The sequence below is a fragment of the Crocodylus porosus genome, unplaced genomic scaffold, assembly GCF_001723895.1.
Source record: "Crocodylus porosus isolate Cpor-Errol unplaced genomic scaffold, CroPor_comp1, whole genome shotgun sequence".
In the NCBI taxonomy this organism is placed as follows: Eukaryota; Metazoa; Chordata; order Crocodylia; family Crocodylidae; genus Crocodylus; species Crocodylus porosus.
Genome location: NW_017728949.1, coordinates 46,038,544 through 46,051,536, shown reverse-complemented (window position 1 = coordinate 46,051,536; position 12,993 = coordinate 46,038,544).

Genomic DNA, 12,993 nt, shown 5'->3' with positions numbered 1-12,993 from the left:
GGGAAACTTTAACTCTCCGGCCAGACTTCCGGGTCTGATCCCGGAAGTTGGACGGCCCGCCGGGCTTTCTCGCTCGGGCCGGGTCCCCTGGGCTCCTGGCCCCCTCACAGTTTGTAAGCAGCAAATCAGGAAGATTGTGGTCTGTACTTGGCCTCTCCAACTCTTGCACCAGGAAATTGTCTCCAACACTCTCCCAAATCTTCCTGGATTGCATGTGCACTACTGTATTGCCTTCCTAGCAGATGTCATGGTGATTCAAGTCCCCCATGAGAATCGGAGCCTGTCATTGGGAAATTTCTACTAGGTGTTTGAAGAAAGCCTCATCCACCTCATCCTCTTGGTCTCTGGTGGTCTATAGCAGACACCCACCACAACATCACTCTTGTTGCTTTACTCTCTGACCCCAACACTGAGACTTTTAACAGTCTGAGTTTCATACTGGAGCTCTGAGCAATCATACAGATCTTTTATATAAAGAGCACCCCTCCTTCTCTTTTCCCCTGCCTGTACTTCCTGAACAGCCTCTACTCATCCATGAGAGTGCTCCAATCATGCGTGCTATCCATCTAAGTTTCTGTTATTCCAGTCACATCATAGTTTTGTGACTATGGGAAGACTTCCAATTTTTGTTTCTGGTTTCCCAGGCACCATGCATTTGTGTACAGACATCTGAGGTAACTAGCCAATTGCCCTGGTTTTTCAGGAAGAATGAGAAGGCCTCCCCTGTTGCCTTCTCTTGCTTTTGTGTCCTCCAGGTCACCTGTTTCTCCTCTTACCTCAGGGCTTTTATATTCATCTTAATTTAGAGCTCTTTTTGATTGTGATGTCGTTTGCTGGGCCAAGTATATAGTTGGGAGAAGTTTATGTGCTTTGTGCCCAAAAGCTTGTGAAACTTCTTTTCCAACTATAAAGCTGGTCCAAGAACAAACATCCCAAAACATTTCTGTCTTGTACACCTCCTGAACTATCACAGCTACAACAACACTCCAATCCTACTATTCATTCTGATTCCCAGATTTCAGTTTTTTATATTATGCTATTCCTACTACACCTAATTATCAGCTCTATTGCTAGACCTGGTACAAGCACAGGCAAGTACTTGTGGAAGGGAGCCCTATATTGGGCTACTACCACTCAAGGTTTAAGTGTACAGGATTTGTATGTTTTCTGTGTTTGAAACTAAAGCCATATTGTGTAAGACAGACCATTTAAACTGGCTTTGTTCCACTATCAAAAGCTTCATTTCAATCCAGAGATAACAAGGCAAGGTTCAGTTTCTTTTACTAGACTGGACAGATGAAGTATCTTGGATTGTCTGAATGGCTGCATTTTACAGGGCCTGTCATATTTTGATGAATCATTATTTGATCTATTCTTTATTGTCAGTATTTTTAGCATACATATTAATATCTTAGAGCACTTGGTGAGAAGGATCCTCAATTTTGTGTGGGTTTATCCACATTACAAATCAGCATAAGGACAACTCAGGTGCTTTCCAGGTGCATTTTAGTCTTGACCCAACAGAGAATAAGTTTTTGTTTAAGGTTTAAAGGATTTGGCCATAGAGCAACCAGGTAATTTTCTCCCACATTTTAAGTGGTTTCCATTTATTTTGAGATACTGGCTTCCTTAATCTGATTGTATCATAGACCAGGCAGATTTACATTTTTAAAATAAGATAGATATGCTCTATAGGATTTTCATATCATGATTTATATAAAATTGCCATAGAAACTGTACAAAGCAGATTTAATAGATCTAGGATATCTTATTGTCACCATTTCAGGTGTATTTGAAAAAGCAGGTTTTTTTATTAACTCTCATCTCAGAGACATACACTATTACTTTATCACTTGTTTCCTGTTACATAAAAGGTTGAGATTTTTTTTTTTATTTGCCACTCAGCCTTTTGCATTTAATGATGTAACATTTTGCCTTTACATTTGTGTGTTCTATATTGCTTTTTATTCCCTGCATATTTCTAAAAAAAATCCCATTTTTGCATTTCTTTTCAAAAGAAAAGTAATTCTTTTCCTCTTGAGTTGTTCATCATACCCTTAAAATACAGCTGCAGCAGCTTCTTATAGGGTAGCATCACTAAAATACCTCAGTTTTATAGTCAGAATATCTTCTTTTTTTGTAAGTAATAGTAGGGTATCTATGTGCTAGAATTAAGAAAAAGACTTCTGAAACTAAAAATGCTTGTCAAGTTATTTTCTTTAGTTCTCTGATGTGTTCTTACAAACAAGAGAGAGAGCATCTTTCTGTTGGTCAGTGAAGAGAAAAGGAAGAAAAAGGAGAATGGCAAGGAGCAAAAGACAGCAGATGAGAAGTAAGAGGAGAGGAAAATGTAAAAAAGCATTTATTTTATTAGATAAATGTGATAGGGGATACCTGTCTCTTCTTAGACATTCTCCCCACCAAGGGATCGATCAGTCTGTGTAGCAGCAGTCTCTTGGAGTAAGTTAAAACAGTTTCTACTAATCTGTCTGACAGAGGGCGGTATGGCACTAAAAAGCCAAAAAATAGGGGGTAGATGCATCTTGCCATGCACTTCATCAGAATTCAGTCAGAATTTGCCATAGCTTGGCACAAAGTGGTAGCACTACATTGTGAGACCCATTTGGTGCCCTAACTCTAAAATTCTCTCTTAAAGTCTCAGTAAGGCGAATTTCTTTTAGAATCTTTTTGTATTACAACTTCAGAACTTTCTCCACAGACTCTTCTCTTCTCTGCTTGGACATGGACAGACCTTGAGAAATCAGTCCCATGCTACTGTTGTAGCTCCAACAACAGTTTATACCAGCTGATGATTTGGTGTAGTAATTTCATCTTTGTTTTTTCCTCCACAACTGTACCACTGTTTTTTAGATGTTTCCATGTTTATTATTTTGGAAGCAATTTGGGAGATTAGATTGATACCATATTTAATTTCTGTTCACAGGTCCATTGCTAAGTAAAGAGCAAGGTGACTCAGTTAAAGGTCAAGAAAGAGGAGAAAAAATGTGGAGCCTTAACAGTATTCGCAGTGAAATTAGCAGAAGAATTGGCTAGTCATCCAAGATACTAATGTGAAAAGCATGGGAAATAAGTAAGAAGAATTGGAAGTACTCATTCAATCAGAGAAGTATGATCTGACTGAGACTGTGGGATAGTTCATGCAACTGGAGTAGTTTTATGGATTGGTATAATTTATTCGAGAAGACCTGCTGGGGGGAAAAGGAGGTATTGTTTTTTACACGAGAGATGTATACTTGGTCTGAAGTGCAGTACAAAACAGAGGAAATACGATTTATGAGAGAAGCTTGGAAAAACAGGGATTATTTAATCCAAGAAGAGCAGAGCAGAGCAGATTGAGGGGGTATTTGATTACAGTCTTCAAATACCTGAAGGGTGGTTATAAAGAGTATATTTATAGACTATTCTTTGTGGCCACTGACAAGAGGATAGGACAAAAAATGATTCAGTTTAAATTGAATCAAAGGAAATTTAGGTTGAATGTTAGAAAGGTGATCCAGCATTGGAACAGTTTACGTAGAAAGTTGTGGAATCTCCATCTCCCCACAGCAGTTTAGACGAACACTTGATGAAAACAGTTGAAACAGGGATGATCTTGTCTTGAGTGGAGGACTGGCCTGCATGACTTGTTGACCCGTTCTATAATTCTTTTGCCATCTTAGATCTCATGACCTCTTCAAAAACATTCTTCAGTTGCAAACTGAGCACAAACTGACATAGAAGTAACCAAGACAGTGTGTGTGTCCAGGCCTGGAACAAACTCCCCCTATAGGTGATGCAAACATCTACTCTGGACTCCTTCAAAAAGGTGGATATATTTCTTGCTGGGGTCATTTGATCCCAGCTGACTTCCCACTTAAGGCCAGGTGGGGAGGGTGGCTGGACCTGATGATCTCTTGTGGTCCCTTCCAGCCCCTAATATCTATGAAATCTAATAAAAATGAAGTAAACCTAACATCTCACAATAAGATATTAAAATAGATACTTTTCAGTATAACTGTGCTTTGAAGGGGAAAAAAATCCCCTCTCATGTTTTTAAATACATACAGAACATGTAGATTTTCCATGAAACCTAAGTATTGGAAGGGTTAAGTTTTTTATGTAAGAATCTGCAACATTTGCAAAGTTCCAGATGGCTTTTCATAGATATACTGTAGAATAAACATATTTATGTGCCAAATAGCTGTGAAGTGAAACTGCTGCAAATAATTGTAGAAATACTGTTTTCCCCAGGAGTAGCAAATTAGCATGCTTTCAGGATCAGATTTAGATTTTTTTGTTATGAAGAAGGTAAACTGCTTTTTAGAAGTGAACTATGGGTTTACCCCTATTTGCATAAATATATTTACTTTTGCCTGTGCACCCCAAAGAACTCATAACTCATTCATAGTCGAAGAGAAAATGAGTTAAAGTTAAATGAGTTTCCATCTTCCTTTGTTTTTTAAGATAGAAGAAAGGAATTTTTTTAAATTTAACTCAACTCAAATTTGACATTTTAAAAACGTGTTGGTCCCCTACTGTTGTTTAAGAATGCACGTGTCAAGACTTTTAAGGGAAAAATGCTTGTAAAGTTTCATTATAACTTTATTCCTTATGTATGCTAACATTAGCACACACAAACTATTTTAAAAGAACAATAAGGTCAAGTTCTTCCAGTGGATTAGCCACAGTCAATCTGGAGAGAAATTGTAAATATTTACTAATTAGAGGTCTAATGCTGGTGAAAGTATAGAGTTACTAAAAAAGATTGTGTATACCTGTGGCTGAGAATAATATACTACATATAGTCTTTGCTTTATTTTAAAAAAATAGCTCTTTTTGTCAGTGGCATGTGTTTGTGTTTTCCAAAATTAAAATAAGTTCACAATATTGAAGATTGATTAACTCATTTATCATTTAAAAACCCCATTTATGATATTGAGCTCATTTGAAGTGAACAAACTTGGTATTTGAGAGGGATAAATTTTTCCTCTGCCAGGACTAGAAGTATATGTCAAAGAGCCAATCAATTCTGTCAGGGACCAGGATGGTGGTTAAGAAATGGAAAACATCTCTGCTGGCAGGTTCACTATTCATTTCTGACACCTGGCTGGTACAATATTGAGCACTTAAATTTATTGAAGGTGCTAGCCTGAAAATAAAAGCAATACATTCTCATATGCTGAATTTCCTTAGGCCTTTTTTTACAGCCTTTTTGGACAAGATTTTTATTTATTTATTTTTATAGGATGGTGTATTTCTTAATGTTTCAGACTATGTATTATAAGTAGCTGGTAATATCAAATGAGTCCACTATTCATTCATTTTAAATACACATAGAAATAATGGGCATGGTCTGCCTAAATGCATTTGTTATCTGTTATGAGATGAAGTTTATATTCTTTGTTTTTATGGTTTTGAGTATGATTAAGGGATTCTTTTAAAGCCTATACAGGCATACATATGGCCTCAGTCTCTTTTTGCCTCTTAGACTGATACACTACTTCACCTCAGCATAAATACTTTGCTGCACAGTTGGGAGCATTTCAGGTTCCTCACACTATCCCAAACCAAGCAAAATTCATTATGTAGCTTCCATACTGTCTGCAGTAAAAGCAGCTCTTTCACTTAAGTTGTTTTTCACGGTGAAGAAGCAAGTCTGTTTTTGCCAGGTTGTCTCCTACCACAAAACTGCTATACTTAACAGTTTTCCTGTACTAGAAACACGTAGAACATTAAAGTTAAGGATTCAAAATGATCAAAACCAACCCAATGGATTAGCTTTTGTCTCTTTATCTAAACTCCTCTGCCCTGCTTCACCACTCCCCAACCTCCTCCACGTACGCAGAGTTCTTGGTTGTTAGTTTACCTTTTCTTTAGGTGAATGTTTAAGGCCCCTGGGAGATGTTACATAGAAGATTCAATTATGTGTTAATGACATCTTTAGTAGTAACCCAGCCACACTTTAAGGGAATTAATGGCACCACAAAAAGGCAAACTAACCACAAAGATATAACACGAAATATTATTTTTGTGACTGGTTTTCATTGTGCCTTAGATTTGAATGTGTACCAGTGTCAGCTGATTGTTGCCTGGCTGTGAGACTACATTGGGGATCCCCTTGCACTGACAAGTAGAGTCTGATTGGGATCTGAGTCCAAAACCGTTCTTCTTGCCACACATGTGTGACATGGCAGGAAGCACGATTGTTCAGATCAGGGATAAGATCCCATTGCACCTTTAAATGAATGTCTGTCAGCAGCCTAACTTGATTGTTTTTGAAGCTAAGGAAGAATAGGACATTACCTTGTTTTTACCTCAACAAAAAGAAAAGCACAACTAAAATCAAGGCTAGGGACAGACATTACATATAAACCAGTTTAAGTGATCAGAAACTGGTTTAAACCTGTAACAGAACACATGTTCAGTACACACAAACCAGTTTGAGAATGGCTGAAACCGGTTTGAGATAAACCTGGTTGAACATAGTATCAGACTTAACTGATTTAGCTCAAACTGGTTTATGCCCCAGAGCCCTTGCTGGTTTAAAATAAAGCATGCTTTCTAGGCTGGGCAGGGTTCTCCACATCAGGGCTCGCCCCACCCCTCTGCTCCCTGGCTTAAGCTCCAGAGACTGTGGGCTGCTTTCCCCCTCCCCCTTACCACTCCCTGCTAAGCAGAAATTCCTCTGCTCTCCTTGCCTTGCTGAGGAGGTGTCTGTGTATTAGCTAATAGACCACAGGCTGGCTATGTGCCCGAATCAGCAGGTAGAATCAACAAGTAGCTAGTAATGTCCCTCTGTTGTTTTCTTAATTGGGTGATAAACACCATTATCAACTCCCTGCTGGGCTAATCAGAGCTCCTAGAGCCTGGCCATGCCCCCCCGGCCCCTCGGCTCCATGTTGTGGAAGGAAGGGAGGGCTGCTCTAGCGCTCCCTGGCTTCTAGCCTGAGCTGTTGTAGACAAGTGCCTGCATTTCTGGGATGTCTGTCCAGTTACAAAACTGATTTAGCCTAGCTATGTTAGACTAACCTGCAAAGATTGAATCAAATCAGGCTCAGGCTTTTTGAATGTCTATCCCTAGCCCAAAATCCAATAAATACTATGCTCTTGAAATCCAAGAATGCTAAATGACATGTTCAAAATTTGTTTTCTGCAATTAGGCATTTAAATAAAAGTATTGATCACTTATATCTTTATGTGACCCTCATGACATCAAGGATGCTCAGTGCCTCTGAAAATTAGGCCCACCTCAGCAAAAGCTTTTATTTATTAAAGCACATATTTAAAGTCTTTATCACAGGCTTCGGAGTTCAGCACAGTTTTCAAAAATCAGCTTTGCGAGCGACTTAAAAGCATGAGTCATTGACTTGTAAGTCTGAATATTTTAACCAGTAGTTATCAAAGTAGCTTAAATAAATTTTAAAGTTTCCAGCTCTGGTAACATGGAGCCAAAATTCACCTGAAGTATCTGATGAGGCAACGTATTTAAGGCTTTGTAAAGCTTTGCAATTACATTCTTATATTTAACTATCAAAATGCATGAAGCACTTCTCTTTACTGCAGTAGTTTAATATTAGAAACTTCTCCCATATTTTGAGGTGTATTATGCTAGTTTAGTTCTTTAAGATGCTGCCTATATTTTGATGTACTGGCTGATATCCCAAAACAGAGTTCAGATTCTTGGCTTACAATGCTCAAGTGAAAAGGAAGGCTCTAGCAGGGCTCCATTTCTACTTCACCTTGGGTCACAGAGCACGTGCTTACTCCAACTCCAGCTGAGTACAGTAACAGGTGATGCTGCAGTGGCAGCTCTGGCTGGGCCCTGGAGCCTAGTTCAGAGCTGCCACTGCTACTGTTGTTACTAGGCCAGAATGGGGCTGGAGCAACCCAGATAGAGCAGAGCCAGAGCTTGGATGAAGCTGAAGGGTAAGTGGCAGGGAGAAGAGGCTGTTAGGGAGAACAGATGGAGAGGACGGAAGCAGCGGGGAGTCAGGCACTGGAGGGAGGGCAGGTGCTGGGAGGTGCAGACATGGAACGGGCAGGTGCTGAAGGGGTGGGTCAGGCAGCAGATGGAAAGGGGTAGGGGTCAGGCTGTTTGCTCCACCACTGTCTTTGTCCCCCCACTACATGCCCCATTGACTGCTCCCCTTCCACTGCTGTTCATGCTACAGCTTTGAGGGGCTATAATTAAGACAACCCTCCTATAATTAGATTTTGTACATGGAAAATTATAACAAATTCATAAATTTTCCATGTATAGGATCTAACTAGTAGATGGATTGTCTTAAATTCAAAGTCATTTTGGATTCAGGCTAATATGGTAGTGTTCTATTTTGCAATCTAAGAGCCAAGATTAAGCTGGAAATGTTTCAGTGAGTAAGCTATCTACAAAAAAGTACCCTACCTCCCTCCTTGAAAACAAGTGGACTGTGAAATTACTGTGCAGAAATATACACGTTGAAAGGTTAGAATGGTAGTAATAGAAGAGTTTTACTATCCAAGCATAGAGCAAAGTACATTAAATGGAGGAAATGCAACTAAAGTTATTTTGTGTATTTGATGCAAAATGGCTTTTTAGAGCACTGCAGCAGCTGACAAGGAGGTAGTACATGCTATTAAGTATGAAGAGGTGTTAAGAATAGTGTAGAGTTTAGGTAGATTCAGGAAGCTATGGCAATGGTCAAGTAACATGAGAGAAAAAGTTAATAGGGGAAAAATTAAAAACATAAAATTGCAGAGGCACACTTTTTATATTTTACTGTTAGAGATGCTTAAATTAAGGTAAACTTAATTTAGCCATTTCAGAATATCCATTTGAATTATTTGATCTTTCAAAACACAAACATAAGATTTTTGTACTTTGTTGGACCCTGCCACACACTACATTTCAGATGCAGTTAAGATGTTATTTGTGCCGTAAATAGTAACCTAGACACACATTAGAGCCATTTTATGGCATGATAATATAGCAAATGAGAGCAAACAAGATTTTCAGACTTAATGTGAAACATCTTTGTGGCTGATTTGTATCGCATCTTAAATTGAACATATGTCATGTCAGGGTTTCCCCTTGATAGATCACAAAACTGAGCTGAGCATACGGATCCAGCATGAGGCTGCCCCAAGGTCCAGGCCACAGTCATCCCCTACCCAAGTGGTGGGATCAGGCTGGGGTAGCATCATATCCTGGACCCAGTGCACCTACTAGCTCCGAGAGGAGAGTGCCATGAGCCCGGCCTTATTCTCAGGCTCACTGCACCCTGGACTTTTAAAAGCTCAAGCTGTCTACTGGCTTTTTAAATTTCTGGGGCCCTGTGGAACTGGCAGCTGGAGAAGTTGTAAGCTCTCTTCCATCACTGCAGGCACTGTTTCATGTTGTAGGGCATGGGCAACTGAAGAGCTAGGAGCTCCCACGTCTCTAGCTACTTTTGCCAAGCACCATAGGTGCACATGGGGAGCTTTAAAGAGCACCATTGAGGCTGCCAGGTCCCTGGCCAGGAATTTTAACCCCATGCCTGGCAGCTCAGGTTTGGGTGCTTGGTGTAGGGGTTCAGAGGCTCCTGACAAAGCTGCCCACCATCTGTTAGGAGCATCCGTGATAGAGCTGTCAGGTACGGTGTTTTGACAATCAGCTGATATTCATTCTGTTCTTGAACCCAGATCTAGGGCTATACTAGCGGGGCCAACAACTGGCCGATTGTCAGCTCCAGCCCCAAAACCATGCTGAGGACTCCAACTGACCTTGGTGTGGTCTGGGGCTGACAATCAGTTGACAATCAACTGCTTATCAGCCTGGCCCCAGATGGCACCAAAATCAGTTCTAGTCCATGGTGAGTTCCCAGGGGCCAGCTGTCAATCAGTTTATTAGGTGTGCTGGGCCTGCTGGCACTTCTTTAATTTGCTGGTGCAGAGGGAGCCCAGGATCATAATCCTGAGCTCCCCCTGCACTGGGAAGAAACAGTGGTGTGCTTGGGATCTGATGAGGGTGACCATATAGGACTATGATAAATCTGGGACACTGTCCCCCTGTTACCCCCCACCCCTGCTCTCCCACGTCAGTGGCACTGCAGCAGGCAGAGGTGGAAGCAGAGAGGCATGGTGCACCAGGCAGGTGGGCAGCAGTGGTGCCTGCCTGCCTGCCTGCCTGGTGCACCATGCTGCTCTGCTTCTCTGCCAAACTACTCCCCATGCCCCAGCAATTCCTCCCCAGCTCAGTGCATTCACCATCTCTGTTGGCATGGAGCCATCTGGCACCTCTTGGCTCCCAGCTCCAGCATTTAGAAGGCATGGATTGGCACGCAGTGGGTGCTGGGCTTCGCGCAGCTCCATGTGCACCACATCCCTGTGGCCAGCATGGCCAGGTACATGGCTCTATCATCCTCCATACCCATCCTGTGCAGGCAGCGCATACAGGCAGAGGTGGAGGCACCAGGCAAGTGGGCAGCAGCAGTGGAGCAGCAGGTGACCTCTTGCTACTACTGCAGCTGCCAACTGGCCAACAGCTCATCTGGGGCTGCAGTCCCAGAGTGAAGCCTAGAACTTCCCACACCAAATATGGGTTCCTGCTGGCAGCTGGGTGGGCAGAAGGGACCTGTGCTGCACTCAGGGTAGGAGTCTGATCCACCCCACCCCCAGGAGGCCACACACGTGTTTGCATGTGCGTGTTCATGTGTAGCCCATGCTGAAAGCAGTGCTCTCTGCCCTAGCTGATTCCCACCAATCCAGGATTTTTTCTTCAATTTTCACCAACTGGCCAGGACAGCCTAGAAAATTCAAGATAGTCCTAATATGTCTATCCTAGATCTGAACTCTGATCCCAAAAATCACACCTACTGCCATGCCTGTTTTTGGGAGCAGATCCCATCACAACATTAAATGAACATGTACCAGGGGCCACTATATTAAAAAAAGAAATCATGTTTAATAGCTAGATTAAATTAGTAGTAATAAAAAGATGGGTAATTGGCCTAGATTAATGATTGCTGAAAACTGTTACAGAGGCCCTAATCTCTCAGCTACCATTGTAACAGTTTTTGGTATATATGATGTGGACAGAGAGGGATAGTGGGAAGCAAAAGAAGTGCAAATTGGCTGATTTAGCGACAAAATTCTAAATGGCTAATTATTTCTCTGAAATCAACTTTAACCGGAATTCTTCTTTCTTATGGTGACTTCAAATTGTTTTGCCTTCTTTTCCATCCATAGTGTTATTATGAATCACTGTGTTCAGGTAAAGTCTGAATGTTTGTTCAGAGATGGGCTGGGGAAGAAGGCAAAACGTTTGTGAACAATAGTACTTTGGTAGCCTGTCAGTTTCATTGCACTATATTTATAAAATCTTTAAGATAATTTATAATAATGATCTCCAATTGCTATTCAACCTGAGCACTATGGAATAAAGAGGCTTATGAAATCTATAGCATGGTTATGCTAGTCAGTGTTTGACAGAGCTGTATAGGGCAGCTTGTCAGATTTCAAGCCAGTTTTACTTGATTTTTAGCTGCATAAATAATACATGCACTTTCAAATCTCAGAAAATAAAAAATGGCCAGAAACCTCAATTGTTCTATAAAAATTGTCTCATCAATGAACTTTATAGATGTATTATGACCCTTTCTACTGTGATTAACTTCAACTCAGGCCACTACATAGCAAAACAGAGTATCACCTGTAAACTGTTAAGCTGGTGCTTATTTTTATAATTTATTCTTTATTTTCAGAGTAATTACATGTTATTACAGGTTGCCTCTGAAACATTTTAAATCTGTGGAATGTTATGACATCATAAAGTTAGAATGGGTTCAGACCTGCACATTTGTGACCTGCCACGAGAGGGCCTGGAAAGCAGATGAATGACAGCAGCCAGACTCTATCCCTGCGCTAGGGTGGGAGAGGAGTGGGGAGGGTGGCATGTAGCTTGGAGGTGAAGAAACCACTATGTGACTTTCTTCACTCTTCAGACAGTTGGAACCAGCTGGAGCCATAGGTGGGAGATAAAAAGTCTTGGAAAAGAACTGTTTAAAGTGAACAGGCAAGAGGGAGAAGTAAAGAGAAAGGAGTGGGGGGAAAAAAACAAAACCAAAATCTTGCATGTTTTTCACTGAATTGGAATTGGAGCAAGAGGGGAGTTGGGTTAGCACTCATATCAGGGCAGAGGAGAGACCCAGAGGACTTGCTGCATGCCACACTGGAGTACAAATTGGGTTGCTACTCATACTAGGAGAGAGCTGAGACCAAGCAGGCTCAATGCATGCATCTCACATCAAGGCAGAGTTAAGACACAGCAGGCTCATTGCATGGTTTGGGTAAAGAGGGGTTCTGATAGAGCCATTTCAAATGGATAGTGGTTTAGGTTAAATCGGGGTGGGCAAAATACAGTCCATGAGCTGCATCTAGCCCACCAGGCGATTTCATCTAGTCTGTGGGCGGGTGCCTACCAATTCACTGTATCCAGCCCAGCCCCAGGTTGCCCCTGCTGTGCTTTTATAGAACCAACCCCTGCTCACTCCAGTAGGGCCAGTGTGCACTGCATCCCCACCCTCACCCATGGGACGCTCTGACTCCAGCCCCATAGCTAGGGAAGTGGTGGTGGAAGGCAAGGAGAGGGCAGGCACCAGGTAAGGGAAGCAGGAGCATGTGGGGGCAGGGAAAGGGTGACCGTGGCAATGGGCAGATGAAGGGGGGGCAGCAAGTGGAAACGTGGGGCCCAAGCCACACACCCCACACACCCACACGTAGCCCCCCACAAACCTCATAACCCTCCATGCTCCTCCCCCCAACAATATACGTGAACAAATAAAATAAATACTGGCTAAATTCAAAGAAGATGAGGCATTAGATCAGAAAAGTGTGTGTGTCTGTGATAAATGCTAAATCTGAGAGGAACTTTTTTTTTTAAAGAGTAGACTGGAAGGATAAGTAAGCATAGTAGAATGAAAATTATCCTCTCACCAAGTCTTTAAAATATCAGGAAAAGAAAATGAAGAGATGCAA